General features: G+C 35.0%; 1 non-coding gene across 1 annotated transcript; it reads right to left on the reverse strand.

Annotated features, from left to right (window-relative positions):
* Window positions 1-3,346: 3,346 nt before the first annotated feature.
* Window positions 3,347-3,510, reverse strand: LOC126012305 (U1 spliceosomal RNA). Its single transcript, XR_007496822.1, has one exon. It is a non-coding gene; the product is annotated as a U1 spliceosomal RNA (small nuclear RNA).
* Between the last annotated feature and the right edge of the window lie 7,162 nt (window positions 3,511-10,672).

Below are 10,672 nucleotides of genomic sequence, written 5' to 3' on the forward strand. Positions count from 1 at the left end.
TCTTTAGTGAAAAAATGAAAATACTTTGAAAACTAGAATTTTATGCTGAACCAGAATTTTGTTCAAGAACACATTATGACAATGACAATTAAGTGTTTTGTAGAAATGAAGTACAAAATATTTTTTATAAAATATAAAAGTAAAATTAAAATGTTAAAGATAATTATGGGTAAATGAAACATAAAATTTGTGAAATTTCAATGAATAATGTGCATTATCAAAAACAATAGATCAAAAATTCAAGAAATTTCTAGATTAAAAATTGATGATAGGCAGATAAAAAGAGGATGGTGACATGTAAAACTCTTAGTATTTAAGCCTAAATTTTAATCAGAAAGAAAATAAAAATATTAATTCTAGACATTAGAGTAAAAGTCAATCTAAATATCAGCTTCACAATGTATTTCAGAAGAACCTATAAATACATTGTATAAGTTAATAATTGACTCATGCATATTTCAAAAAACATTATATTAATAATAATTATTATATAGTAAAGAAAAAGTATACAAATTTATACTGGTAAAATCATTAGGCTTGTTGAACTTTACAGACAATTCTTTGCAAAAATTAAATTTCCAGGGGCCGGAGAGATAGCACAGTGACGTTTGCCTTGCAAGCAACCGACCCAGGACCTAAGGTGGTTGGTTCGAATCCTGGCTTCCCATATGGTCCCCCAGGCTTGCCAGGAGCTATTTTTGAGCAGATAGACAGGAGTAACCCCTGAGCACCACTGGGTGTGGCCACCCCCCAAAAAAATTAAATTTCCATTCTGTAGCAGTTGGGTTTGGATTTGATGCTCAAGTCTGATCATTTTTTATTTCTACTCAATGTTCATATGACTGTTTGGTCTTGGTGGCCTCCATTATTCAAGTTATGTGTTTCTGTTGAAAGGAAGAAAAACAAAAGACAAAATGGGGGGCAAAAATTCAAAGAAGCAAAAAACTGGAGTCCTTCTAGAGACCAGAGATATCAGTTTGAGAAAAGAAAGGGAAAAGCTAAGGAAAACATTAAAATAATACAAGAAAAATCAAGCCCCAAATAAAACAAAACAAAAACAAACAAACAAAAAGCCTGAAAAGCACCACTGCAATACTGACGACTGAAGACTAACCCACGGTCCTGAATAACGATGAATCAAAGCACAGGGGAAAAAAAGAATAAAATGGCAAAGAAAAGAGAAAACAAAAACAAACAAAAAACAAAAAAAAGTAACAACATTTTCAAAAAATAAATAAAATGTTTATTTGTGCTTTATTTATTTATTTTTTCCATAGGCACAGTAAAAATTGGAGAGATTAGAAAGGGAATTCCCTTGGCCTAAGAGATAAAGGATTTCTCCGCCCTTGAAGTATACTGCTCCTGATTCAATGTCACTATTTACCTGAAATACTACTGTGAATGATTTGTAATCCACTTTGTTCAAAATAATAAAAATTATTAATATAAAAAAGAAAAAAAAAGAAAAACCAACAATGCTTCATAAAAGTGAATAAAAATTAAATTTCCAATTATTTCTGTGTTGCAACTCTTTCCCTGACATGTCACCAACCTATTAATTAAAACCTTCTGTGACAAGAAGAAATCAAATTATGAATATCTAAATCATGAGAGGTTATGAGATTAATGCAGAATTAAGAGATTAAATATTTTGGGTTGGAGTAATAGCACAACAATGGGGAGTTTACTTTGTACATGGCTGATCTAGGATGAACCCAAATTTGATCCCCAGAATCCCATATTGTCCCCCAAGCCTTCCAGGAACAATTTCTGAGCACAGAGCCAGGAGTAATTCCTGAGCACCGCTGGGTGTGTTCCAGAGAATTAAAAAACAAAAACAAAAACTAAAATTAAATATTTTATTTCAAAGAAGTTGATACCAGTTCAGGGATGAAGTAAAGTCATCAGTTAATATTGATTCTTATTACAAAGAATAATTTAATTACTCACACAGGAAACAGTGAAGGTGTTGATTCAATATTGGGGTCAAAGTGAAATTACAGCAGAGTCAAGGTGCTTACTTTGAATGTGGCCAAACTTATTCTATCTCCAGAGTGACCCTTGAGCATAGAGTCAGTATAATTTCTGTGTGCACATAGTGATTAATCAAACATTTATTTTTTAATATAATTTTTATTTTGATCATAGTGGCTTACATATTGTTGACAATAATATTTTAGGTACATATTTACATAAAATCAGGGGGGATTCCCATCACCAATTTGTCCTCCCTACACTTCCGTTTTCGTCCTACCTCCCATATCCTCTTCCCTCACCCCCGGGGCTGCTAGAAAATGTGGTCCCCTCTGTACCTAGCATTTCTATCTTGGGAAAAGTATTTACTTTCTCTAGACCATCGAATATGGTTTTCATTATTCTTATTTTCTATTTCTATCCTTATTGAGTATTTTGCAGAGAGATATCAATGGCAATACATGCATATACACATACATATATATGCTTTGTATGCAGAATATCCTATAAATATCTATTTTAATATATTATATTCAAGAGTCAAAGCGCCAATATGTGGTAGCACAGTTAAATTATACTGGGTTTATTAAATTATAGAAAAAATCCAGGTAATTTCACAATGTAAGCATACATTTAAATACCAGAATTACGTAAGAGGTAATATAACTTGATCAAAAAGGGTTATTTATAAGAAATACATAGAGGGGCCTGGAGAGATAGCACAGCGGCGTTTGCCTTGCAAGCAGCCGATCCAGGACCAAAGGTGGTTGGTTCGAATCCCAGTGTCCCATATGGTCCCCAGTGCCTGCCAGGAACTATTTCTGAGCAGACAGCTAGGAGTAACCCCTGAGCACCGCCGGGTGTGACCCAAAAACCAAAAAAAAAAAAAAAAAAAAAAAAAAAAGAAAAGAAAAGAAATACATAGAAAGGCAGCATTAGAATAATCATAGGGGAGAGGGTGGTGGGGAAAAAATAATCATAGTATTCATATGCTTGAGAATAAAGAATTTTTAAAATTCGGATGAATTGGAAGATAAAAAGACTATACAGCAGGAGATGCTTAACTTCTATAAAGGTGGTCGACCCAGGTTTGATTTTGAAACTATATATGATTTTCTGATCTCCAACGCCAGGAAAAGATCCAACTACAGAGTCAGGAAAAGACCCAGAGCACAGCTGGCTGAAGCTCAACTTCCTGAAACACTGAAAATTATGCTGAACTCAAGAAAAATTATAGATGCCAAATACAATGAGCATTAATCAGTATCTAACTGGAGACCATACACAATGCAATATATACGGAGTAAGAAATTTGAAAATGTAAAATTCTCAAAATGTATAGATAATATCATTATTTCTTTTTTTTTCCCCCCAGGGGAGAGCGCGCACGCAGTCCCCCACTACCACAAATTACACAGTCGAGTTTCCCACATTTGGGGAAATTGCAGAGGTCAGCACACCCAGAGTGCAATGGGTGAGCCTCGCCCTGGGGAAACCACCTTCGTGATCATGGTATCGCCCCTGCCAGGTAAGTATAATATCATTTCAATCAGAAAATTTCTTGACTGGTACCAGGTCCAGACACTCCATGAACATTTAGTGGAAATAAAAAATGATCAGACCTGAACATCAAACCCAAAGTCAATGGCAACAGAATCTATACCTAATCCACAGCAAGCTCAAGAAATGGGGACCAGTTACAATAGTATTCTGGGGGTAGAGGAGGTTTGATCCCTGGGATCCCATATCATCCCCGAGCCTTCCAGGAGCAATTTCTGAACACAGAACCAGGAGTAACGCACATGCTGCCAGGTACGGCCCAAAAACAAACAAAAATGTAACAATTGACTTTTGTAGTGTGTCTTGACATAAAGATATCAATATATTAAGTAAATATTCTTTATATAGCAAATAAACATTTAGAAGAAGGAGAAAAATCTCACATGACTTTATAATAGAAGTACAAAATTTGGAGGGCATAACTAATAGATCCACTACAAGCAATGAGACATATCTTTAAATATGGCCTCATGACCATAAATTAGACAAAAACTATAACAATTACGAATGATAAGACTAAATTTTATAAATATATAAGCACCCCAGTTAGAGTAGATAAAAAAATAATAACTGGGAGGGGCCGTAGAGATAGCACAGTGGTAAGACGTTTTGCCTTGCATGTGGCCAACCCAGGACGGAAGGTGGTTCAATTCCCAGAATCCCATGTAGCCCCACATGCCTGCCAGGCGTGATTTCTGAACACAGAGCCAGGAATAACCCCTGCGTGCCACCAGGGCAGATGTGACCCCCAAAAACAACAACAACAACAACAAAACAAAAACAAAACAAAAAGCAAAAAACCTGGGAATGATTAAATTTAGTATAACGTTAATGCTATAATCATGGCACAAACTTAACTGTCAGATAACTCTGACCAGCTAATTTTTTAATTCAAAATTAAAGCAAAATACAAATAACAAAACACTTTAGGAAATATGTTAAAAAAAAGTTCTTCTTTTAATAAGAAGAACCTTTCACATATCAAGTAGATCCATGATAATATGTTCCCCACGTTTGTGAAATTGTGAGGTTTTCAGGCATAATTTTTTTAATGCTTATTTACTTAAAGAACTGTTATTTACAAGGTTGTTGATAGTTGTGTTTTTGGCATCACCAATAGCACCACCAATCTTAACTCCCGTGACTAGTTCTCCCATATCTCCAACATCCCCCACTCTTCGGTTCCTTTCTGACACTTTGAAGGGCACATTACAAAGTTGAGATTTCCGAGCTCCCATATGATCCAGCTATACCACTCCTAGGAACACAAAAATACAATACAAAAATCCCTTCCTTACACCTATATTCATTGCAGCACAAAACAACCAAGATACCCTTTAATAGATGAATGGCTAAAGAAACTGTGGTACAAATGCACAATGGAATATTTTGCAGCTGTCAGGAGATACAAAGTCATGAAATTTTCCTATACATGGATGTACATGGAATCTATTATGCTGAGTGAAATAAGTCAGAGAGAGAGAGAGAAAAAGATGCAGAATGGTCTCACACATCTATGGGTTTTAAGAAAAATGAAAGACATTCTTGCAATAATTATTTTCAGAGACAAAAGAAAGGAGGGCTGGAAGTCATAGCTCACCTCATGAAGCTCACCACAAAGACTGATGAGTTTAGTTAGAGAAATAACTACATTGTAAACTATCCTAACAACGAGAATGTATGAGGGAATTAGAAAGCCTGTCTAGAGTACAGTACATGGGGTGGGGAGGAGGAGATTTGGGACACTGGTAATGGGAATGTTGCACTGGTGGTTGCACTGGTGGTGTTCTTTTCATGACTGAAACCCAAACACAATAATGTTTGTAATCAAGGTGTTTAAATAAAATATTTAAAAAAAACAAATTTGAGATTTCATGCTTTTAACATTTTTGAGTCTGTGTGTTGGGTATATAAGCCATACCACTTTCCCACATCACCAACATAATGAAAATTCCCATCTCCATTCCCCCATTATTTCTCTTTCTCTTCCCACCTTGACTTCTTTCCTTTACTATCCCTCTCCTCCCTAAGCTCTGGGATCCAAGGTGATATAGGAATCACCTTTTACTACATTACATTTTGAAAGCACAATTCTTCTAAAAAGAGCCTTTCTTCGGAGTCCACTACAACTGCCCTAGGTTTCCCAAACCATCCAACCACCACAAGTTAGATAAGTAAAATAAAAGAAATGACGAGATGAATTGAAAGCTGTTTTACTGACACACCTCATACAAGAAACGCTCATTACAAGGAAAAGACGCATGTTAAAAACAGGCCAAAGAAAAGAAATTAGGTTTGGAACACACAGAAATCTAAACACATGATCTCTAGCACACACAGGAATCTTAACACAGAATCTGAAGACAAGGACAGCACTACTCCTTATAATTACACTGTTATACAGCATGTACAATGTTGCCTACAAGGGAATTTTGCCTCAGTGCCTGAGATTTTACTGGAGTCCAATCATGGACTGCCCGCATGAATGACTTTTAGCCTTCAGCTACTCCTGGAAGCTGGGTTAACACATTGAATTTTGGAGCTGGTATATGATGAAAAAAAACCAAAATCACATCTTAAAATCAATTTGTGAGGTTGTGCTAGGCTAATGCCTACCCCTAACCACACAAAGGTCTTCCTACTAGCCTGGAAATTTAGGAGTCTATCTCATGCTCATAGCTAATGAAAAGTACAGACTAATATTTGGGTAAGGATCATTCTTCACAACACATTATGGAAAGAGAAACTATAATAAACTGGAAGTCTCCCCACCCTTTAAAGGCAAGTAAGTTGGGAGAGATAAAACAGTGAGTAGATAAAACAGTGAGTAGTGGGTGGGGAGGAGGGAGATCTGGGAAATTGGTGGTGGGAATGTTGCACTGGTGAAGTGGGGTGTTCTTTACATGACTGTAATCATGTTTGTAATCACGGTGTTTAAATAAAGATAATTATAAAAAAAGAAAGAAAAATACTGGGCACACTTTAAGCATTCTGTGTGTGGTAGCATTGAAGAATATGAGGATGATGGTGGAGGGTATCAGGCAAAAAAAAAAAAAAACAACAGTGAGTAGAACACTTATTTTGCATGTAGGTGACCTATATATGATCTCCAGCACCCCATATATTCCTCTGAGCCTGCAGGAGTGATCCCTGAGAGCAAACCCAAGAGTGAGCCCTAAGCACTGCCACTTGGGTGTGACAACAGTCATGAATGAAGTCCTTCATTTGCTCCTATAAATATGACGTAACTTGACAAATTTTAGTTTGCTATTTCCTAATCCACAGTATAGCTATAAAGTTTAATGAGCTTGAGAAATCGCAGAGAGAGTAAGGTGCTTGCCTTGCATGCAACAAACTCAGATTCTATTCCTAACATTGCATACAGTTTCTAGAGTTCTGCCAGGAATGAGCTCTGAGTTCAAAGCCAGGTATGGCCCCCAAAACAAAAGAAAAATTTAAATTCAGGCTCCAATAATAAAATTACTACAAAGTCTAACACTTGGAGAACTTCAACAAATGGTAGGCTTGCTAATAACATTAACAGTAGAAATTAAATTTGCACTGAGTGTTCAAAAGAAAACATTATTAATGTTTCATTTTAAATATTTGAGGGGTCCAGAAAAACAGAACAATGGTTAGGGCATTTGCTTTGCACATGGTCAAGTTGGGTTTTTTCCCTGGAACCCCAATTGATCCCTTGGACTCACCAGGAATAAGCCCCAAATATCACTGGGTTTGGCCCCAAAATAAACAAATTAAACATTTAAAAACACAAAATTTAGGAAATAAATTAATAGAAAAGAAGCATAGTTTAATGTAGGATCTACATATCCACTCAAACATTATCCTGACCCTCCTCTGGATTTTCTATCTACTCGCTAACTCTACCACTCATATGCTCAGTGATCCAGTCTTTGGAGACCCTCATGATTCTTGTCACCCTCAGACTTTTTATAAAACCCTGCAGATTGCCTTGTGTAGTTAACTAACACAAAGGTTCATTATATTTCATCTTGCCAACTCTAATTGACTTCTAAACTATAGTTAATTATATATGTGTATAGACATATTATACCATTGTGAGAAAGTTTCTCACCTTATTGTGCAAATGTCTTCCTTTTAGCAAAAAGCTCAGAAGATTCACCAGGTTGTTCTCTGAGCTAATATTCTAACAGCCTCTGACCATCCCACTTTTACATTCTGAATTCCATCAGTTTAGAACTCATTCCATGATCTCTGATGTCCTCTTTCTTACTGCTTAGTCTTCACACAAGTCTTTCATTACACAGTCTACACACACATCTTAGGAAACAGCTTCACAAGTCATCTTAAGCTGGTCAGACACTAGTCATAATTTCTATTTCATCATTTTTGTAATTTTTCTTCCAAAGCTTTTCCTAGTACAGAATCATTCTGCTGTGGCCCATAAAAACCAGTACTTCACCATATTGACTCTATTACAAAGAACTGGCACTCCTTTTCTGCTTCGTATTACATTATATTGTATTATGTAATATATATTATATTATAAGCTGGTAAAAGCAGAAACTGGATGGGTTTAAGCTCCCTCTTGTGTCCCTGAGTACTTGCTTCAATACCTTGTGCACATATTAGTGATTGCAGTCTCTATGTATGATAAAAATAAATTAATTAAATGAAGTGACATTTTCAGTCCATCTTGAACCTACCTTTGGGTCAAAATAGTGGGTGTAAAGTGCTTTTTGTCTAGTCCAACTGCTACGTTTGAGCAAGGAAGTTTGTCATATTCCTCAGTTTTCAAAGCTGTCTGTATCTAGTCTGTTTGAAGTTAAATTCAATGAAGTTCTATCGTGTGAAGTATAGCAACTCTCATTTCAGAAGAACCATTTTTCACACTATATTTGTAACCTAAAAGTGCTGATTATTCAGTTGAAATTTCTTTTCCAACTGATTGATTTTATTTTTCATAAACTTAGAGTTGTTTTTCCCAAACTATATTTCATTCTTTTTTGTCTCCTGTGTTTAGAATATCATTGGTATTTTTTTTATCAGTACAATTGAAAAAAACCAGTCATCTATGCTGTCTAGGTCAAAATCTTTGCATTTACTTTAGATTTTCAAACCTTCTGATTTAAAAGTACATTTCTAGACAACAGTGATTTAATGCATATGGAATGATACCATCACTCCCATCTATAATCTGTCTTGCAAGAAAAACAGAAAAAAATGTATTCCTATCTTTATTCTAAGTTTCCATTAGAAAATTATTGTTTCAATGCTGAAAAGTAAATTCCTTGCAAAAGTTTTGACATTGTCCACTTTTAAGAATAAATAAATGAGTTTTCATTGTATTAAAAAGAGAAAATAAATAATATGGGCTTTAGAGTCTGATGGAAATGAAAGGGATTGGAAGCATGAATGATTTCCTAACTGTATAAAACTTGGCATTTTAATAAATCCTCCATGATTGAGAGTTTCAATTCTTTTTACTATTATTTGTGGGACTTGGGGCCACACTTGGCTGTGTTTAGGACTTGTTCTTGACTTTGTGCTAAGAAATTATGATTGGCAGTACTCAGGAGACTATAAATAGTGCCAGGACTTGAACCTTGATTAACTGCATGCAAAGCATACACTTTACCTATTGTAAATCTCTCCATCAACAGTTATTTTCAAGAACTTTACCATGTATGCTCAAACAGTATTTTTGAGTGGTAATTGAGTGATTCATTTCAATTACTTTTCATATAATTTTGATTTTATATATTTGAAATGTGTAAGTTATTTACTCTAATAAAACAACAACCGGAAGAAAGAATATTATAATAATGTTAGTATATAATCCTATGGTGAGTCATACATAACCTTGATAAATTTTTAAAAAGTCTTTAAATTAATAAATATTTTGGGGCTATTTTATTTATTCACTCTAATACACTGTATTAGATTTTATATAATGTGATATTTATTGTATTAAAGTCAGTATAACACAACTTTTCAATCTTCATTCATGGTATTTTCAGGAATATTAGTACAAAGCTATTAACATAAAAAAGATCAAATTATGAAAATTACAAACTGACTTTCAGTTTTCAGGATCATCTGATATCAGGTTATTATAACTGATCATATAATAATAAATCACAATAACTACTTTAACTTTTGCTTTAACTACATTACAGTATATAACATAGGTGGTGGTAGATATCATATTTGATTTTTTGACTTTATATAAGACTTTCTCCTAGCAGATTAGAACAAGATTAGCCATATTATGAATGACCTATGGAGAAAGTCATAGCACTGTGGATGACCACTGAACCTAAGATATCTTCAATCAGTCACAAATAAGAAGCAAGGTGCCTCCTTTACAGAGCAGCAAGAAAGTCAATCCTATAGGAGTTTATATAAAGTTGAAAAGACACTTGTTTAGTTGAAGATTGATTGATATGCAGATTGTGAAATATCTTGATTGATGTCATATTAGATCTTCTGCTGAAGGCAATCTAAAGTCTAACTTTATTTTTATTAATTACTTTATTGAAACATCATAGTAAAGTTGCTCATGATTGTTTCAGTCATTACAATGTACACTCCTACATCCCTTATGCCCATTTCCCGTCACTCCCTACTGCCTGCCTTTCAGGCAGAATTTTTCTCTCTCTCTCTCTCTCTCTCTCTCTCTCTCTCTCTCTCTCTCTCTCTCTCTCCCTCTCTCTCTCCCTTTCTCTCTCTCCCTCTCTCTCTCTCATCTTTTCTTTTTTCTTTTAGATACTAGTTTAAACTATTGTTAAAGATATCATGCATATTCACTTTATCTCCTTTCAGCAGCACACAGTTCTTGTCCAGAGTGATAATTTCACCTATTATTGTCATTGTCATAGTGGCCATTTCTCTATCCAAACTGCACTGCTCCACTATTTATGGCAAGCTTCCTACCAATGACTGGTCCTCCTGACCCTGGTTCTATTATCTCTGAATATTATATTTTATTTTTGGACCATACCCATTTGGTACTTGCTTATTCCTGATTTTGTGCTCAGGAGTGACCCCTGTAGGTGCTTAGAAGATCTTATGTGTCACCAAGAATTGAACTGGGCTGGGGTGCATTAAGGCAAATTCCTTGTCTTCTGTACTATTCCTCTGTTTCCCTGTATGA

The sequence above is a fragment of the Suncus etruscus genome, chromosome 6 (assembly GCF_024139225.1).
Source record: "Suncus etruscus isolate mSunEtr1 chromosome 6, mSunEtr1.pri.cur, whole genome shotgun sequence".
Taxonomy (NCBI): Eukaryota; Metazoa; Chordata; class Mammalia; order Eulipotyphla; family Soricidae; genus Suncus; species Suncus etruscus.